Below are 20,695 nucleotides of genomic sequence, written 5' to 3'. Positions count from 1 at the left end.
TTTCATTATGGAGTTTATGTGTTGACTCTGATTTGAACTATCATGCTTTTTATCGTGGGAACTTTTGAAAACAATTATATGGTTAAAAATCCAAGGATTTTGACCTAATGTTGATTCATATTGTGTTAATCAGATTTTTTTCTTTTCAAAGAAGTGTTTTTCAAAAAGGGAAGCTTTATGTTTATTAATTCAAGTTCTAAAGTGTTTATGGAAACTTTGATAGCTTCTTCAGTGTTTCACTCTAGCAAAAGATTTCCTGATAGTGGAGTTTTTAGGATCATGAACATGTGTGGCGTTTTTAGGATCATGAACATGTGTGGAGTTTTTTTTTTTCCTTTTCAGTTATGTTATTTAAAAAAAATTGTTTCACCTTGTTGATCTTTTTATACAAATTAAGATAGACCCTTTACCCTGGTGCCTTACAGGTGATCTGTGGAAGTCTTTTCCCCTTCCTGGGGTAGTTTTTCTGAAATTGCCGTAAGTAGTAGTTGACCCCTTTCCATTCTTCTTCAGACCGAACAACACTTTCTCGAAACCCAGCCACCCCACTGCTCTAACACTCTTTCTGATTTTCTCCTGTTCTTATTGTTCAGTCACTTGGTCATGTCCGACTCTCTGCAACCCCATGGACCATGGCATACCAGCTTTCTCTCCTCCTCTGTCTCCTGGAGTTTGCTCAAATTCATGTCCATTGAGTCGGTGATGCTGTCTAACCATGTCATCCTCTGCCACCCCTTTCCCTTTTGCCTTCAGTCTTTACCAGCATCAGGGTCTTTTCCAGTGAGTCAGTTTTTTGCATCAGGTGGCCAAAGTATTGGGGCTTCAACTTAATCAACAGTCCTCTGAATGAATATTCAGGACTCATTTCCTTTAGGATTGACTGGTTTGATCTTGCAGACCAAGGGACTTTCAGGTGTCTTCTCCAGCACCATAATTTGAAAGCATCAGTTCTTCGGTGCTCAGCCTATAGTTGTCTGTAGGCCTTGGCAGATGAATGATCTGGGAGCCGTGGTTGGGAGGGGCTGGGCTGCCTGTGTCACATGTCAGCATTGTGAGATCATTACTGCACCAAAATCTGAAGATGATTGTGGACACTAGGTAGTGACATCAAATTTTGGGAAAGATTTTACTGGCATTTTTCTTAAGAGGAAAAACTAATGACATACTAAAAGTTAAGCTATTTCTCATTCAGCCATATGTCTGAAGCCATTGAGCAGGTTCCCAAGTACATTTTTTTTCAGCTTTACTGAGGTATCATTGATAAGTAAAATCATATATACTTAAAAGTGTACAGTGTGATGATTTGATATATGTTCGCAATCTCCTCACACAATTATGTGTGTGTGTATGAGAGATGGGAAGCTTGATATGCTTAATATCCACTCTTAGCAAATTTCATATGTACAGTAGTGCTGCGAACTGCAGTCACTCTGCTGTACATTAGATCCTCAAAACTTCCTTATCATATAACAAAGATTGAACCCTTTGACCAACATTTCCTCCAGCCCCCAGCCCTTGGCAGCCACCATTGTACTTTCTTTTTCTTCAAATTTGACTTTTAAAAAAATTTCACATGTACATGATAGCATGCAATGTTTGTCTTTCTCTAGCTTATTTCACATAGCATAATGCCCTTCACATTCATCCATTTTGTTGCAAATGACAGGATTTTCTCCTTTTTTAGGGTTGGAAAATATTTCTTCCTTGAGCCATTGCTTGTGAGTAGTATGTTGCTTATTTCCACGTGTGTGTGAATTCTCCAGGTTTCTAATGTCAATTTTTTCCTATTTTCTATTATGGTCAGCAAGGATACTTGATACGATTTTAATCTTCATAATCTTGTTAAGACCAGTGTTGTTCCCTATAATAAAATTTGTTCTTTAGAAAGTTCCATGTGCTCATGGAATGTGTATTCTGTGCTGTTGGATGGAATGTTTTATATATATCTGGTAGGCTCCTTTGGTCTAAAGTCCAATATTTCCATATTTTCTTTCAGGATAAATTTTCTCTTATTAAAAGTAGGACATTTAACTCTCCCACTATTATGTTGCTGTATTTTTACTGCCTTCAGATCTGTTAATATTTGTTTAATATATTTATTTATTCCCATGTTGGGTGCATATATATTTACAAGAGTTATGTCTTTCTGATAAATTGTACCCTATATTATTATATAATAACCTTCTTCAGTTCAGTTCAGTTCAGTCCAGTCACTCAGTTGTGTCCGACTCTTTGCGACCCCATGAATTGCAACACGCCATGCCTCCCTGTCCATCACCAACTCCCGGAGTTCACTCAGACTCATGTCCATCAAGTCGGTGATGCCATCCAGCCATCTCATTCTCTGTCGTCCCCTTCTCCTCCTGCCCCCAATCCCTCCCAGCATCAGAGTCTTTTCCAATGAGTCAGCTCTTCGCATGAGGTGGCCAAAGTACTGGAGTTTCAGCTTTAGCATCATTCCTTCCAAAGAAATCCCAGGGCTGATCTCCTTCAGAATGGACTGGTTAATCCTTCTTAATCTTGTCACAGTTTTACATTTAAAGTCTATTTTGTCTGATGTTAAGTATAGCTATGGCTGGCTGCTTTCTTTTTGTTGCCATTTGCATGGGATATCTTTTCTTATACCCTTACTTTTAGCTTATGTGTGTTCTTAAAACCAAAGTGAGTTTCTTCCTGGCAGCATGTAGTCGTGCCTTGTTTTTTATTTACTTATCTGCTTATGTGGTTTTGATTGGGAAATTTAAACAGTTTTAGTTTTAAAGTAATTATAAGGTAAAGATTTGCTCTTACCATCTTGTTAATTGTTTTCTGACAGTTTGGTAGTTCCATTGTTTCTTCTCTTACTGTTTTCCTTTGTCATTTCATAGTTTTCTATAGTGGTATGCTTTGATTCCTTTTTTTTTGTCTTTTGTGTATCTCCTTTAGGTTTTTGCTTTGGGGTTACCATGCATACATGCTAGGTCGCCTCAGTTGTGTCCAACTTTGTGCAACCCTGTGAACTGCAGCCTGTCAGGCTCCTCTATCCATGGGATTCTCCAGGCAAGAATATTGGAGTGGGTTGCCATACCCTCCTCCAAGCGATCTTCCTGACCCAGGGATCGATCCCGGGCCTCTTACATCTACCTGCATTGGTAGGCGTAGGATTAGGATTCTTTACCACTGTCACCACTTGGGAAGCCCACATGACAGTCTGTTTAAAGCTGGTGGCAACTTTGATTGCATACAGAATTTTTACCCATTTATTCTTCCCCTGGGTGCCTGTGTCTCTCAAAAGATTTGGGAAGTTTTCAGCCATGATTTCTTTAAATAAACTTTCTACCCCTTTCCCTGTCTGTCTGTTCCTTTGGGGACTGCCATAATGAGAATAGTGTTCATTTTGGGGTATCCCATGACCCTTTTAGGATTTCTTTACTCTTTTTCATTCCCTTTTCTCCTCTGGGCAGTTTGAAATGACTTGTCTTTGAGTTCAGATTTTTCTGTTGATCAGGTCTGCTTTTGATGCTCTCTATTGTGGTTTTCATTTCCTTCATCGAATTTTTCAGCTCCAGAAGTCCATTTTGGCTCTTTTTTTTTTTTTTTAATTTCTGTATTTCTGTTTAACTTCTCATTTTTTCCATGTTTCCCCCCCCGATTTCATTTAGGTGTCTATCTGTATTACCTTAAATCATTGCGCTTCCTTAAAATAATTATTTTTTAATTCTTCTCTGCAAATTCACAATCTCCATTTCAGGGATGTCACTTACTGGGATATTATGGTGTTCGTTTGGTAGTTATGTTTCCTTGATTTTGTTTTGTGTGTGTATGTGTGTGTGTTTTGTGTTTGAAGCAAGCAAAAGTGTGTTGTTGATCTTTGTACATTTGATGGTGCAATTGCCTCTTCCAGTTCTTATGGATTGGTTTGGTAGGGAAGTGTCTTCACCTGTGAGAGTATGTTTGGGCACTTGCTGAGTGGGGATGTGTGGTGGTTCTGACTCTGGGGAAAGCCCAGTGGTGTAATTCTTTTGAAGCTCTGTCAGCTGAGGCAAGCATTGGGGAAGACATTAGTGGTCTTCATTGGCCAAGGCTGTGGGTACCTGTGGTATCAGTGAGTTCTTTTGGGGTGTTCAGTGGTGGGGTGTCCTGAGGAGCTCCTCTCCTCTCTCTTTCTTCCAGGGCATACTAGCCCTCTCTGTGCCAGGTTCAGCTTGCAGGTGCTTCTGTGGCAGACCTGGTGCTAGTTTCTAATGAAGAAGCCATGGTGCCAGCTTCTGCAACACATACATTTTCTGAACCATTGCACCTCCAGGGTCTGGGGAACTGCTAGCACAGAGCGGTGGTGGCTCTGGTGCCCGAGATGTGGATACACGTGGCCTGGCTGTGGAGCTTGGGTTTGAAGTGTGGTTCAATGCGAAGCCCCTGAAACTCTACGGTTGGAGGCGTGTGTGGTAGTAGTGGAGGCACCTTCACGTGAGCCTGGGGAAGTGTAACCGTAGCTCCTTCTGGGAGGTGAACAGCGTTGCCTCCCTCTCTGGGGATCTGCTGCTGTGGTGGAGGCTGTTGAAGTCTTCAGCATTAAAGGCTGCCAGTGATTTTTGCAGAGCTGGCCACTGGGGACCATGGTGACACCTTTTGTGTGCGTGATACTCATGGCTCTCGCTTTTCTTTTTTGTTCCCAGCTGTCTCTTGATATCTCAGCCAAGCGCATCTCCCCAGCTATCCTTTCCGTGCAGTTTCTCTTTGTTTTTTGCTCCTCTGTGTTCCTAATTGGATTCTTGGGCTCTCTAAAGACTACTTTTGTTCATGAATAGCTGTGTAATTTGGGTGGGGGGAGGTGTAGGGTGACCAAGGCTAGTATCTCTTACTCCACTATTTTGCTGATGTGACTCCCCCAGATACATTCGGAGCATGTGCAGTGTGCTGTTTCCCTCTTGTTCAGTCTTGTCTGTGTCCTTGAATAGAGGTGAAGACCAGATCTAGTAGCTGTTTCCTTCGTTTCTTACACTGCCTACACAAGGCTGTGATTGTGTACTTCTGCCTCTTATTAGTCCTGGAAATATAATTAAAGGCGTAAACAAGGGGGTTGAGGCATATGATTCACTGATTTTCATTGCGGTGATGGTTTTATCGTTCTGCACATGTTGGCCAATATGGTAAACCTTTTAGAAACATCCGTTACAGTTCAGCATTGTCCTGTCCAGAATCCTCTAGGACTCCTCATTTCAGTCAGAATACAATCTCAGCACTTGGTCATGACTTCTGAAGTCATGAGTGACCCCTGCCCACTTTCATGGCCCCTATCCCACTAGACCTTGAGTCTGTCATCAGCCATCTGTAGTTCCTTAGCCTGTTCACATGGCCCAGGTTTCTCTGCCGCGTATTCTCACGTGGTGGCTTTTATCTTCCCCCTTAGATCTCAGTTCAGACCTTAACTCTTCAGTGTCATCTTCTTGGATCACCTGTCCTTGTTTGCCCCTTTGCTTGTTTTTCATTATGTGATTTTCCCTTTGAATTCCTTAATATTACTTACAACCATCTGAAACGATTCTCTTTGAAAATGCATTTACTTTAGGGCTTTTTATTTCTTATTGAAGGTTGCAATTCAGTGATAGCAGGACCTTTAGGATGTTATTCACTGTTAACATCCTCAGCACAGAGTATGTTTCCTGGCTACAGTGAGTGCAGTAAATCAGCATTTGTTAGATGAATGTGTAAATGGACCAAACAAGCCCCTTTTGTATGACAGGTATTATGTTAGCAATGAAAAAATTAAATTAGATTTGCTTCCTGCAAATAATGTTTTCCATAACCTGGAATTGTTAGTTGCAATTCTGTGTGGAAATCCACAGTCAAGCTTATTTGGAAAAAAATAATCCCAATGCCTTCTTCCTTCCCACCACTGTGGCTGTTCATGGCAATAAAGCCAGTTTTCAGGTCAGAACTTTATCGGTTTTGGACAAAGGCCATTGCAAACTTTCCAGTATTTCTAAGGGTCTCCAGACCGTCCTCCTTGACTAGGACTGTGCTTCTTTCTTGAAGAACTAAGTTTTCTGTAAGGCACAGTAAATATTCATTTATATTAACATTATTATTTTGTATGTGTTCTGAAAAATTATCCACATTGGCTGTGAGGACTCAGTTATTAGTGGAATAAGTCATATTCCTTTCAATTCTTAGTGTAAATTTTCTGGTGCACCGCCATGCTTGAGATTCTGATTTAAATGTGGGAAACAAATTAACATGTTATTAACTAGAGACATATTAACGCCATAGGTGTTAGATTCTGCAAAAATCCCCTGGTCAGTAGTGGGCTTCCCTGGTGGCCAGGTGGTAAAGAACCCACCTGCTGATGAGGAAGACTCGGGTTCAGTCCTTGGGTTGGGAAGATCACCTGGAGAAGGAAATGGCAACCCACTCCAGTATTCTTGTCTGAGAAATCCCATGGAATGGACAGAGGAGTTTAACAGGCTACAGTCCATGGGCTTGTGAAAGAGTCTGACACAATGACTAAACGAGATAATGTGTAATTATTTGATTAATTTTGTGTTACCTCTGACTCAAATACTGGTAACCCTTTCCCAGTCTTAAAAACAAAATATTCTTTTGGATATAATGACTTATATCTTAGAGTTGTAGTGGCAGTAGGTTTGACAGTCAGAATTGGGTGTATAATGTCTGGAGAGAAGTTTTGCAGAGGCGGCTTTTGGACTATGTGCCTGTGGTCTCAGAGACAATACTGAGATGAAAAGACTTGAGGATTTTAAGTCTATAAAATTTTAAAGCCATTCCTTATCCCACCATTATATCCCTCAGATGGATTAAACATTTTACAGCTATTTATAAAAGAGTAATTTGACACTGTAATTCAGTTCACAGGACAATCGTAGACATTGGATCTGTAACTGTGTTAAACTAGATAAAATGAACAGGTGCTAGGAGGGCTATTCTAGATTAAAGGAGGCTACAGAGACATGACAATCAGGAAAGCAGAGTGTGAGCTTTGAGCAAATCCTTGGTTGAGGAAAATGCTATAAAGGTCACTTGGGGACAACTAGGAAAATTTAGAAATTGGACTGTATTAGATGGTAGTACTGGATAAATATTAAACTCTTGAGAATGTTAATGATACTGTAGTAATAGAGGAGAATGTCCTGGATCTCCAATTCAGAAGATGTCCTGGATGTCCTGAAATAAAGGGATAAAGTATCAAAGTTTGAAGCTGTTTTCAGGTGTTTCAACAACATTGTGTGTATGTGTGGGTGTAGATGGCATAGAGTGGGGAGAGAAGGAAAGGGGAGATGGGAAGGGAAGGAAGGAGGCAAAGGGTGGGCACAACTAACAAAATGTTAATTAGTGATATTGTGACAGTTCAGTTCAGTTGCTCTGCTAAGTCCCTTCAGTCGTGTCTGACGCTGTGCGACCCCATAGACGGCAGCCTGCCAGGCTCCCCCGTCCCTGGGATTCTCCAGGCAAGAACACTGGAGTGGGTTGCCATTTCCTTCTCCAATGCATGAAAGTGAAAAGTGAAAGTGAAGTCGCACAGTTGTGTACGACTCTTCGCGACCCCATGGACTATAGCCTACCAGGCTCCTCCTTCCATGGGATTTTCCAGGCAAGAGTACTGGAGTGGGGTGCCATTGCCTTCTCCGTTCAGTCGCTCAGTCGTGTCCAACTGTTTGCAGCCCCATGGACTGCAGGATGCTAGGCTTCCCTGTCCATCACCACCTCCTGGAGCTTGTTCAGATTCATGTCCATCCAATCGGTGATGCCATCCAAGCATCTCATCCTCTCTTGTTCCCTTCTCCTCCTGCCTTCAATCTTTCCCAGCATCAGGATCTTTTCTAATGAGTCAGTTCTTTGCATCGGGTGGCCAAAGTATTGGAGTTTCAGCTTCAACGTCAGTCCTTCCAATGAATATTCAGGACTGATTTCCTTTAGGATTGACTGGTTGGATCTTCTTGCAGTCCAAGGGACTCTCAAGAGTCTTCTCCAACACCACAGTTCAAAAGCATCAATTCTTTGGTGCTCAGCTTACTTTATAGTCCAACTCTCACATCCATACATGAGTACTGGAAAAACCATGGCTCTGACTAGACGGACCTTTGTTGGTAAAGTAATGTCTCTGCTTTTTAATATGCTGTCTAGGTTAATCATAGTATTTCTTCCAAGGAGCAAGTGTTCATGGCTGCAGTCACCATCTGCTGTGATTTTGGAGCCCCCCAAAATAAAGTCAGACACTGTTTCCATTATTTCCCCATTTATTTGCCATGAAGTGATGGGACCGGATGCCATGATCTTAGTTTTCTGATTGTTGAGTTTTAAGCCAACTTTTTCACTCTCCTCTTTCAGTTTCATCAAGAGGCTCTTGAGTTCTTCTTCACTTTCTGCTGTAAGGGTGGTGTCATCTGTGTATCTGAGGTTATCCATACTTCTCCTGGCAATTGTGATTCCAGCTTGTGTTTCTTCCAGTCCAGCATTTCTCATGATGTACACTGCATATAAGTTAAATAAGCAGGATGACAATATACAGTCTTGATGTACTCGTTTCCCAATTTGGGACCAGTCTGTTGTTCCATGTCCAGTTTAATACTGAAATTGGTGAATCTGAGCAAAGAATATATGGGCATTTGTTGTACTCTTTTTTTAACTTCTCTCTGGATTTAAATATTTTCACAATAGAGATTGAGGGAAAATAAAGAATATAATAAAGAGAAACTAAGCGTGGGAATATTTTCACAGTGAAAATTGGGGGAAAGTATAATAAAGAGAAGATAAGTATGGAAAAGCAATGATTAAAATGATTTTTCATCATTTCCAAAACTCTGTGAAAGGCTGCTTGCTCTCTTGTTTCCATCTGTATTTAAATACTGAGTTTGATGATGAAGTAGTTTTTAGTTGGTACACATAGATTCTGTTACTAGAATATGCTCATTAAATGGCTCTATGTAGATAAATAATATTCTTTAGTATGTAAGAAATAAAGATTAGGAATGTGCAGTAGAAGGAAAAGGTGCATAATTCCAGGTATCTACTGGGTTTCCTGTCAATAGAAGCATTTTGTTTTCAACTTGTTGTATATGTTTGCCCAGGGAGAGGGTAAGTGTGTTTACCAGTTTTGTTGTTACCCTCAGTGGAGAATTTTGAGTATTTTTTAGAAAATATTTAGTTCATTTTCATCTGTGCCAGATGATACCTCATTTCAAACTTGGAAGATAAAAATAGTTACTGTTTTTCAAACCATAAACACTTCTAGGGGTTGGCGAAAGGAGGAAGCAAAGAGGGGGACATGAACATGAGTGATTCTCTGAGTGTCCCTTTGAGAATGCATCTGCCAGCTTTGCTAAAGCTGCCTTCACATTGTTGCTGGTTTCAGGGATGTGCTAAGTGGCTGTTGAAAGGTTGCTGTCTCTAGTGACATAAAGAATGATGTTTGCCTCTTTATAGGGTCTTTATTCCTGCAGAAGACTAGAAGTCTGACTTGTTTAACAGTCTTCTCTTTGTGACCCGTATTCTTCCCCGAGCCAATTAGAAGATCTGAAAAGATGAGTTTAGAATTCTCCTAACCCGGCTTTCTTTGTGAGCAGAGGAAACTGTGTTTTTCAGAGCAGTGTGTGACTTAGCCAAGGTGGCCAGTGCTAGTTTTTTCCGGCTTCTATTGTGCATCATGGCATCATTCAAACAAGATAAAAAACTTCTCAGATCCTTTGTACATAGATCCTGAAAGAACGGATAACATTTAATGTCATATATCATAATTATAGACTTCCCTGGTGGCTCAGATGGTAAAGTGTCTGTCTACAATGCGGGAGATCCAGGTTCGGGTCATAATTATACATCATACATGGAGTTTTTTGTGGTGCATGCTTCTCTTTAACTTGTGAACTGTAGGACAGGATTTTTGCATGTTTTGTATACTGCCATTTCCTGATACCTACAATACTGGCTGGGACGTGACAGGCACCCACTAACTACTGAATGAATGAATGATTGAACCAGAAGGCTAAGAATAGATTAATAGCTGCCCATGTCACAGGATTTCAGGGAAATAATGGATTGGCTAGAGGATTTCACCCCTGTGTAACTAGCTCGTGGTTTAAAGTGAGCAATTAGACACTGGTTTCCTATTTAATTTCCAGTACTCCTTGGAAAAAGTAACACTAAGCTTGGACATGTTGTTGTAGTTTGTTGTTCAGTTGCTCAGTTGTGTCTGACTCTTTGCGACCCTGTGGACTACAGCACTTTAGGCTTCCTTGTCCTTCACTGTCTCCAGGAGTTTGCTCAAACTCATGTTCATTGAGTTGGTGATGTCATCCAACCATTTCATCCTCTGTGGTCCCCTTCTCCTCCCGCCTTCAATCTTTCCCAGCATCAGAGTTTTTTCTAATGAGTCAGCTCTTTGAATCAAGTGGGCAAAGTATTGGAGCTTCAGCTTCATGATCATCTTAGTGATTTGCTAACTTAATGTGAATGAGCAGATCCCCTGGAGAAGGGAAAGGCTTCCTACTCCAGTACACTGACCTGGAGAGTTCCATGGACTGTATAGTCCATGGGGTTGCAAAGAGCTGGACACGACTGAGCGACTTCACTTCACTTTCCCTAGGAACACTTTTTAATGAAAGAAGGGGTAGAACATGAATAAACACAGGAGAGTAAAGATGGAAGAAGTGCTGAAAAATAAGAAAAGATGAAATGTAAAGACAGACTTTGAGTGCATCGTGAGTTTGAACAGGGCAACTTTACTGCTGTGTGGGTTGAGAAATGCTTTGGAATAAATTGCATGGTAATATGTCTGTCAAACTCATTCACGGTTCTGTGACCCCAGGAATTGGTAACATGCAATCATCTGCAACTCAAGATGGGCAGGACTTGAATTTGGTCGATCTCTGGATCCTCAGGACTGTGAGTGGGCCCTCCTGGAGCATTTTAGTGGAGTAAGCTTTGCTCTCTGGAGAGTGTGTTGACCTAATAGCTCAAAGTGCTATCACTTTATGTGCAGTGCACTGTATATACATCAATTATGTGTATCAGTGTTGCCTCAGTAAACCTGATTAAAAATAAAAATACGCACTAAGCATCTGAGGAAATGTTGAGGATCAGATTCATTTATTATGTGCACAATTCTAGTTTAGGTAGAAAGTTGTTGAAATCATGGATCCAAAATGATAAATTCAGCTCCTCAGAATAGCTACTAGAGAACAGACAGCTTCTAGCCTTGTATCTGACACATAGTAGTTATTTAATAAATATTTGTGGAGTGTGGGGCGACTGGGGAGAAGACAGAGGAGGGTTTTTTGTGTGTGACTGGTTGGTCATTTAAGTTGTGAATACAACCAAGACTCAGGGTTCCATGGATTGTTTCTGTTTTGAGGCTTGAGATGTTCTCCTGACAGTTGTTACTGCCTTCTAGATGTGTGTACCTGGTCACTATTTAGACAGTGGGAAAATGAGTAAATCTGTGTTCAGAAGAAAAGTAATTTAAAAAAGAGAAATAGAAGACTGCAGTAAACACTTTGTGCATGCCACTTTACCTCCTTGTGTGTCAATTTCCTCATCTGTGAAGTAGTAACAAATTTACTTCATAGGGTTGGTTGGTGAGGTTTAAAAGAGATAACCTCTGAAAGGGTATTTGCATATGGTGGTGCCTGGCACATTGGCTCCATAGGAGTGTTAGCTCTTCCTGCTGGGGACATTGTTTATAGAGATGTAAGGCTGAGAGAGTAGAGCTGAGCTTAAGTCAGTAGAAGAAGTACTGGGCGGTGGGAAGAGGACATATGGGATCTTGTGAAGTGACAAGAAATCTTGTGTTTAATTAACGTGAAAGTCATTAATTGATGGGAGTGATGGGAAACTGGCGCAGAGAGCTGGAAGTGCAGCATCTTGTGCGCACAGGTCTGTCCTGACCTTCCTGGAGGGATCAGTGCAGGGACCTCTTAGTGCCTTCATTTCCCATCACTGAACAGTTGAGCTTAATTTTATTTGTGCTTTTAGTGAAGTGATTTGAGGTCCAGGGACACCTGCTGAGGTGATAGTGTAGAAAAGCACTTCAGAAAGGTCAGATGGAAGACAGATGGGGGCCACAGCAATGTGAATTAAACATTTTGTTTTTCCTGTGGGCCTTTCTATGAATGAGGAATGATCCCCAGGATTGCTCCATCCATTCCAGTGTTCTTTCAGAATCCTGACAGGAGTGGCTCACTAACCACTGATGGAAACAAATGAGCAGCTGGTTGTCACTGCATCTCAAATGGTCTCCCCCGTAGGTAGCCCTTGGATGAGAATTTCCTTAAAACATTCCAGGAAATAGACCATTGTTAACACATTTGGAAAACAAGTATGTGTTGTTCATTCAGTAAACTTCAGATGTGTTTATGGGAGCTTAGATCAATTGAAATGTAATAGGAAATTAAACACTATGTCATATGATAATCTAAAGCATTAGGAGGTTGAAAGTTACTCTAGAACTTCAGGCGACTGTGGTGTGTCATTGGAGGTGCGTCTTTGGTATTTTTTTAAGGTGCCATTTCCAGAGTGTATGGGGGCCTGTGCGTGTTTGGAGCAGGAGGAATATGGGGATTCTCTGTGCCTTCTTCCCAGTTTGATTGTAAACCTGAATATGCTCTGAAAATCTTATTTAAAAAACATTATTGTAGAGCTGAGAAAGACCTTGGAACTCATCCAGTCACAACTCTTTACTTTAAAAGCATTAGGAACTGGGGATGAAATATAAGCAGTTTCTTTTTCCCAAAATTACATTGTGAATACAGAGTTTATCTTGATATCTGAATATTTTCTCCCCTAAAACACATTTTTCTTTGTTTTAAAGTAGCTTGTTGGATATCTAAGCAAAGAACATAGTTCTTCTGTGATACATCTATAATGTTGTTTTTATATATTATATTTATATCTACAAGGCCTCCCCTCAAAAATGGGAAAAACTCAATTAGATCAAGATATCATATATGGAAATCCTTTTATTCCAGAGCCTGGAAATCTCATATTTGTCCACTAGTCATATCCTCTTCCTGGCATTTTTGGTGATGCTCCTGTCTATCATATCACTCAATGACTGTATTCATGTGGGAAAGGAGCACAGGAACTCAAGGACCAAGTGATGATTAGTGGTTCCCTCCACCTCTCAGCTCATTCACAGATCTACTGAGGGGAACATAAGAGACATCACCACCACCAGCAGTATCACTTACTTTGTGCTTTAAAGATTGCAACATACATTCACAAGTTATGTAACTTTGTTATCACAGCTATCATTTACAGCAGATAGTATGTACTCATTTTGCAATATACAAGTATATCAAATCACCCCATATACCTGAAATTTATATAATGTCATATGACATTTACATCTTACTAAAGTTGGGAAAAATAATATTATTAGCCTAACATTACAGATGTGAGAAGCAGAATTCAAAGAAGCCAGTGAAAGGGTGAGGTTAAGCTCAGATCTTCTGAGTCTAAAATCTGTGCATAATATTATACAATGTAATATAAATCCTAGTTGTGGAAGCTTCACAGACTGCATAACTATATAAGAATAAAAAGAGCAGGTGATATATAATGAATGAGTAGGTCACATATGAGAGCACCTGACCTGTTGCATAGTTATGGTTGAGCTGGAGTTGAGGGATTATCAGCCTGTGTGCCTCTGAATATATTTGAAACAGTCACCCAGGAAGGCTTTTTGGAGATGATACCTGGAGGAAGTTTGGGATGGTTGAAAAGAAGTGTGGTTACACCAGAGCTGCAGAACAGGATTAAAAAGGCAGTACTACCTTTAACATAAATTGTTGAAACATCTCTGCACCTTAGCCCCAATTCAAACTTTTATGGGTTTAAGAATCACAGAGCTAAGGGGTTGCTGCTGCTGCTAAGTCGCTTCAGTCATGTCTGACTCTGTGCGACCCCATAGACGGCAGCCCACCAGGCTTCCCCGTCCCTGGGATTCTCCAGGCAAGAACACAGGAGTGGGTTGCCATTTTCCTTCTCCAATGCATGAAAGTGAAAAGTGAAAGTGAAGTCGCTCAGTTGTGTCTGACTCTGTGTGACCCCATAGACAGCAGCCCACCAGGCTCTGCCATTCATGGAATTTTCCAGGCAAGAGTACTGGAGTGGGGTGCCATTGCCTTCTCCGGAGCTAAGGGGTAAACTGAGCTAAAAGTATCTGAATTTCAGGAGCTTAGCTTTTTTGGAAACCTGCCTCCATCCTTCAGCAGGGCTTCCTCTGTGTTGGCTTCTGTGGGGTAGAAGCAGAGACGACTCACATGTTCTGCCAGCTCAGCAGCCCTGGGAGAGTGACCCTCATTCTTGTCCTTTCCAACAAGAATCATGCTACTACTCCTCTGTGGTCTGACATTGGTCACATGGCCATTCTTAAATCAGTTACTTGTGACTGGATCTATGTGATGACCACACCCTGTGGTGGTGTGACTCTGCTGGGAGCCTGAGGTAGGTGGCGTTAATTCTTCAAAGGAAACTTGAGCTGTGGTTACCAAAGAATGAAGAAAAGGTGCTGAGGCAACAAAAACAATAATAAGGTTTAAAAATATATTTTAGAGGCTTCCCTAGCAGTCCGGTGGTTAAAACTCCATACTTCCAATGTAGAGGGCATGGGTTCGATCCCTGGTCGGGGAACTTAAGATCCCACATGCCATGAAGAGATATATATATATAAGAATTCTGATTTTATTTTCCTTTTCTAAAAGTGGGGGAAGGAAGGTGATCTCTTTTAAGGCCTAATTCAGAATAAAGTAGTAAGAAATGCTCCCTGGTAGAATAAAAGTCTTATAAAACTTGAAACAGTAACCTTGAGAAAAATCAGAGCTTTAAAGGAGACAAGGGCTTAGGCAGTGTACAGACAGAAATCATAATGCTACCTGCTTCAGGCCCCAGGAAAACCTAGCTTGTGGTAATCATACCGTGATCCTGTATTGAGCTTCAAGAATACATTGGAGGAAGAATTGAGAGATTTATTAATCGGACTTCCACTGGTATTTCTTTGTACCATTCACAATTTAAAATTGAGAAGTCAGGAATTGAAAGAATCTGGGGCTCCACTAGAATATTGACTGAACACCAAGCCCTTTACTTTATTCTGACTCTCAGTCAAGCTTTAATACATAACAATGGTTTGTCTAAATAACATTGCTGCAGTTCTCAGTAATTGTTAACAATAATAATGCATAAACAATTTTCTATTCAGAGTCAAATACTTTTTTATGCAGATAATTGCTATTTCCTTTATCCTAAAATACATGTTAGATTCTTGCCAGTGGAAATTGAGACATTGGAACTGAAATTAGCAGAAAGCTTTAAGTCCAGTAAAGGTATTTAGTCTTAGGAAATATTTAAGGTATCTGCAAACATTGTTTTATTTTTTTCAACAGCTCAGTTTATTCAGTTAGTCTTCTAAGCCAACAAGTAAACCTTCAGCCTTAACAATCACAGCTTCATTATTATTCTCAGATTTGTGCTTGGTCCTTTAAATCTGTCTAAATTGTTCTACAATAATTTCTTGTCCACAACTTGTGTGGCCTCAGGTTTTAAAACAAACTGAGATTGTTACTGCCAATTCCTGACTGCTGTAGTATTTGTAGTAATTGAATGCTAGTGGTTGGAGGTTTAGGAAAGATTTGAGAATAACTGGTTCCAAAAATATCCCTATGTGTGTTTGTGTGTGTTCTCTTGCCTGTGTGAATATGTTGGAGTAGGAAGATGATATGTTTTGATTAGGTGTTTGACTTTATTCAGAGTGTACTTTGGAAAACTTAAAACATTTCAGTGGGATTATAGTCTGTAATAACTGTGTTCTGAGAAAACCATGGAGGGTTAACAATTCAGGTGACAGATTATCTCCCATTCAGTGAATGCTGATTTGTGGACAGATACTTCTCCCTGTTGTGAAGTAGTTCCCCAGGCACCCTCTCTTGAATCTCTTCCACCAGGCAGACAGATGAGAATGAAAAATAAATTCCACATGTGATTTAGTTTAGGGTTTTGTGCATGTGTGTGTGTGTGTGTGTATGTGTGTGTGTGTCTTTTCTGCTTGTGCGAGCTGTTTAAGCTCAGTGCAAATTCATTAAAAAAGACTCATTGTCTAGTTGTCCTGATAGCATCAACTGGCCCTTTTTCTCTCCTGGTGCAGTGGGACATCCATTACCTTGTAGGGCCTGACTGCTAGGATTGTTCCCAGAGTTCAGGACTGTTGAACCACAATGGGCTCTCCAGGCTTTGTGGCCTTAATAAGCCCCTGTTACTGGCTTTTCAAATATTGGTCTACCTATCAAGCCTGGCCGTGTGTCAGGAGAGGGGAGGCTTTCTTTAGAGCCACCACTGATGGATCACATGCTTTTTCTCAAGAGAGCAAACAAGCACTTTTTTGTTTAGGCTCAGTAATACTTGGCAAAGAAATACAGCTGTAATTATATATCCTAGTTCTTGTTCTTTTCTCCCCATCTGAGTTTTACTCCCCTCACCCTCAACTTTACATAAAAGCAGCTAGCATTGGATCTGAAGTAAATGTCATGAATGAATAATAATTTCTTTCATTTACACAGTAATTAAACCTGTTGAATGCTGACTTAGTGCTTTACTGCACTCTAATTTAACTGGAAGATTTGGCCTTTGTGAATTCACAGAAAAGGGAAAAAATAGAAATTAAATACCTACTGAGACTATTACGGAGAACATTTTTCAGAAGGGTTCTTCCTCCTCCTGTTTCTCTTCATCTCGTGTTTGCCTTCTGCTTCCCGGGATACTTAATACTTAAGAGTTGTTTTGCAAATTATTCTTCAGTTTTTATGCCCAGCGGTGCCCACAGCCAGGCACCTCTGGGTCAAGGCGATTGGCTGCCACTGCAGACAGAAGGCCAAGGGCCTGCTCTGCTGCCTCGGCAGAATTGTTGCTGCTGGTCTTCTGGAGCATTTGAGTTCTTTCTGGCTAGTTTCTACATTCCTTTCCTTCTTAACCCATAGAATTCGAGTTGGTGAGTCCTTCCATCGGTCTTCATGATCATGCTTGACATGATCTGTGACAGCCAAAATATGCCTGAAAGCTGATAGATACATCCAACCCAGCAGTGTTTTGGGAATATGTACCACTCTACTGGAAATGGCAACCCACTGCAGTATTCTTGCCTGGAAAATCCCATGGACAGAGGACCCTGATAGGCTACAGTCCGTGAGGTCAAAAAGAGTCAGACACGACTGAGCGACTTCACTTTCACTTTCACCACTCTACTGAAAATTTCTGCCTGTGTACAGTCTGAGTCACTCAACTTGTCTTTCCCAGAGTGTCTCTCAGGTGGGTCCACTTTGTTGTGGAGGAAGGTGTTTTACAACACCAGTCAGTTTTCATCATCTTTCACCCTGAGGACTGACTGGCCATTTTAATAAAGACTTCATTCCCAGAGCTCCCTCCTCAGGAGTTTGTAAGTTCCCTCAGCGATAGTCTCTGACCCTGAGAGGGCCCTGCTGTTTACCTGTTGAGCAGAGATTGTTCGATGTGCTGTGTCTCCAGAGGCAGTACAGGCAGGAACTCTGGCCCCGCCTTCCCAAAGCTGCAGCAGACACTGTAGAGAGGACCGCCAGCGCTGAGGGCTGTGCCGCAGGGGCCTGTTCTCTGCGCTTCTCCTCACAGGAGCCGGCCTTCTGGGCCAAGTGGCCGAGCCTCTGACTCTGAGAGAAAAGTCCTGCTGTGTTTCGTGCAGGTTGTGTGCTGTGTGGGTTGTGGATGGTGAGGGCTCCCTTGCAGTGCTGTCTGGGAGCACTGACTAAGTTTATGGGTGTCGGATACCTGGCACACAGCCAGTCGGTAAATGCTAGTCCTTGCCCGCGTCTGGAGACAAAGAGAACACAAGTGTTTAAGTGTTTTTTTTTTTTTTTGTAAGACAAGTACCCTTCCTCATATACGCCCCTCGTCACTACTCAGGGCCAATGTTTATGTGACTTAATTTTCTTTTCTGTCCCTTCTTCCTCCTGCCCACTCTTCTTCCTTCCCTCCTTCTCAAAAGTTACACCAGACTTATTCAGATCACATTTTTCCTTTATGGAAAGTTCTAAAAACTTAAAAAAACTTGTATTCTAGTATATATTTTTAACATACTTTTCAACTGTATTTGTTAAAATGCAGTTGGAAGCATAGATGTTGTATAGATAAAATAAATAGTATATGATTGTGGATTTGTTTCAAACACATGAATCTAGGCAAATCCCTGCCTAGATTAATCCATATTCTTTTTCTCTCTCCCTCTCTTTCTATATATATATATGTGTGTGTGTGTGCACACATATATATATACATAGTTATAAACATAGTTTATACATAGTTATAAACATACAATTGTTTTCTATTTTGCCACTGAGTGCTTACTTTGTGCTAATTCCTATGATAAATGCTTTTAATGCTTTCTTATATTTATTAGATGAGTTTCTTATACTGCTTGATTGTAAGAATTTTTGTAAGGTACCTGTGAAAAACTACATATTTCCTAACCTACCCCTGACTACTGAATCTGGGTATTAGAATCTAAATCTTGAGTTTCCAATCTGGCTCCATGTGGAAATAACCTGAAACTGGAACTTTTAAACAAACTCTATCCCAGTCCATTTAAATTAGCGTGTTTACAGGGTAGGCCTGTGACCTTTAAACTCCTCTGATGACTCTAGGGGCTCCTCTGGTGACTCTTATACCTCAGTCGTAAGTGTACAGATAGGGTGGTAGAGATTTAACGATATAGGTGGTGCTTATTATCTGAAAGTAGAAAATGAACTTTAGTCCATTTAATCCTTACAATAACCCATGAGGCACAGCTGGCATTATCCCTATTTTCAGATGAGAAATCAGAGGTTTGGAGAGACACGATGTCAAGAATGGGTCACGTGTTCTTTTAAATCTTGCAGTCTAAGAGTACACTTAGTATCGCCATGTGCTTGAAGACGCACATATCTTTTTATTTGATGATCACAAACTACGTATGAAATGCTGGTTTAGACATGGACTTAAATTGACCAACTCAGCGTGCCTCAGAGCCAAGTACTTGTTTGCCAAGTTCTTTTGTATGTAGACACCTGCAAATAGACATCGGAAGTCCATTTTGTAAAGTCAGTGGCAAAGAGAATGAGCTTGACATTTGGGATTTGTTACTGACCCACAGACTTGGGTGGACTTTGAGTGACTTAGAGGTCAGATACAATTTAATATTCTGCCATTTCTAGAGATTTTTCTGTGAAACACTTTGGTTTGTATTTCATGATCCCTGCCTTCTCAGCCGTGAATTTCTTTTTGAATGCGTCCCACTCCACCACTTGTTTTCAAGTGGCTTTGTTGCAGGTGCTGTGAATGCAGAGGAGTGACTTGGTCATTCTTTCTCTGTAGAAATGATGACAATGTGGAGCCAATTTACCTCCAGCTCTAAATATGACCACATTCACATTTTAAAAAACATGTCCTGTAATTCTAAGAGCTCTCTGAGGTGGGAGGAGGGGAACCTATGTCTAGCCTTCTAAATGGATGTTGCCCTTCAGTTAGAGCCCAGGACTTCTCCATAGTTTTCATGTATTTGAGCAAGTTCCTTAAAAGTGCTTGGTTCTGTGGATTTGAAATTATTAATTTGACTCTTATAATGGTTTAAATAACCATGCTTGTGCCTCCATATGTGTATTCATTTTTTTAGTGAATATTTCTTGACCCATGTGTCAGGTGCAGTTCTAAATAGTGGGCTGATGATATCCAAACTAAGCAGGAAAAAATCTCCTGTCATTGAGCTTAGATTCTAATGAATAATGCAAGAAAAAAAAGTTAAGTACATAAATCTTTAAGTGTTTTGGAAGGTAAAAATTTCTAGATAGAAAGCATGTAAAGAGGAAAACCTCTCTATGTAGCTGGAGAATAGTGAATTTTTTAATAATGCAGTCAGGTTGGACCTTATTGAGGGAACTTACAGCCAGGATTTGCTGGAGGTAAGGGAGTAGTAAGCCATGCAGATATCTGAGAGAGGTCACTTCAGACAGAAAACACCTCCACTGTCACCTCTCCTCAGTGTGTGAGGCTTAGCAAGGAGACCTGGGTTCTGTAAGATGTGTCTTACATGAAATTTTGCCATTAGCAACTACATGGATGAACTTGCAGGGTGTTATGCTAAGTGAGATACGTCAGAGAGAGAAAGACAAATACTGTTTGATAGCACCTATTTGTATTTGTTATATATAAAATCGTACACAAGCGAACGCAAAACTCATGCCCAAATTGTTCTACTGTATCAGTTGCATTGCAACACAGTTTTTTTTTTTTTTAAGAATTAGCTTAATAATCAGAGCTCTCTGTACATAGAGATATGATCGGTCTAATATAATGACAGAATTGCAAACAATAAAATGAGTATAATTTGCAAAGGAGAGAAATGGCAGGAGTTAGAAGAGGTAAACAGTGGTGGGATCAAAATGATTTTTGTATCATGTGTCACTCACTAGGCCCTCAGATTGTGCTGTAATCATACTGTTCTCTATTCTGGCTTTTAAATTTAAAGAGCTAAGTCAAGTTATTACAGATAAAAATGTCAGTCGTGTCCAGTTGTACAAATTATTAGCCACAAAATTCAAAGAACAGCAGTGGAAAGTCTAATCCTAATGCACAGTTGAAAATACCTTTCTGGGCTCTCATCTCAGAGATGAGGCTTTTGCCTTCTTCACCCAAAGGATGGTGTGGGAAT

At 40.6% G+C, this 20,695-nt stretch overlaps 1 protein-coding gene and 1 pseudogene across 9 annotated transcripts in view; both read left to right on the top strand.

Moving 5' to 3' along the window:
* AUTS2 (activator of transcription and developmental regulator AUTS2) overlaps positions 1-20,695 on the top strand; it is a 1,221,294-nt gene that overhangs the window by 383,566 nt on the left and 817,033 nt on the right. The window lies entirely within an intron of this gene.
* Positions 301-20,695, top strand: part of LOC133238914 (large ribosomal subunit protein eL38-like) — a 44,260-nt pseudogene continuing 23,865 nt past the window's right edge.

Source organism: Bos javanicus, chromosome 25 (assembly GCF_032452875.1).
Source record: "Bos javanicus breed banteng chromosome 25, ARS-OSU_banteng_1.0, whole genome shotgun sequence".
NCBI lineage: Eukaryota > Metazoa > Chordata > Mammalia > Artiodactyla > Bovidae > Bos > Bos javanicus.
This window is presented reverse-complemented; position numbering and strand designations above follow the sequence as displayed.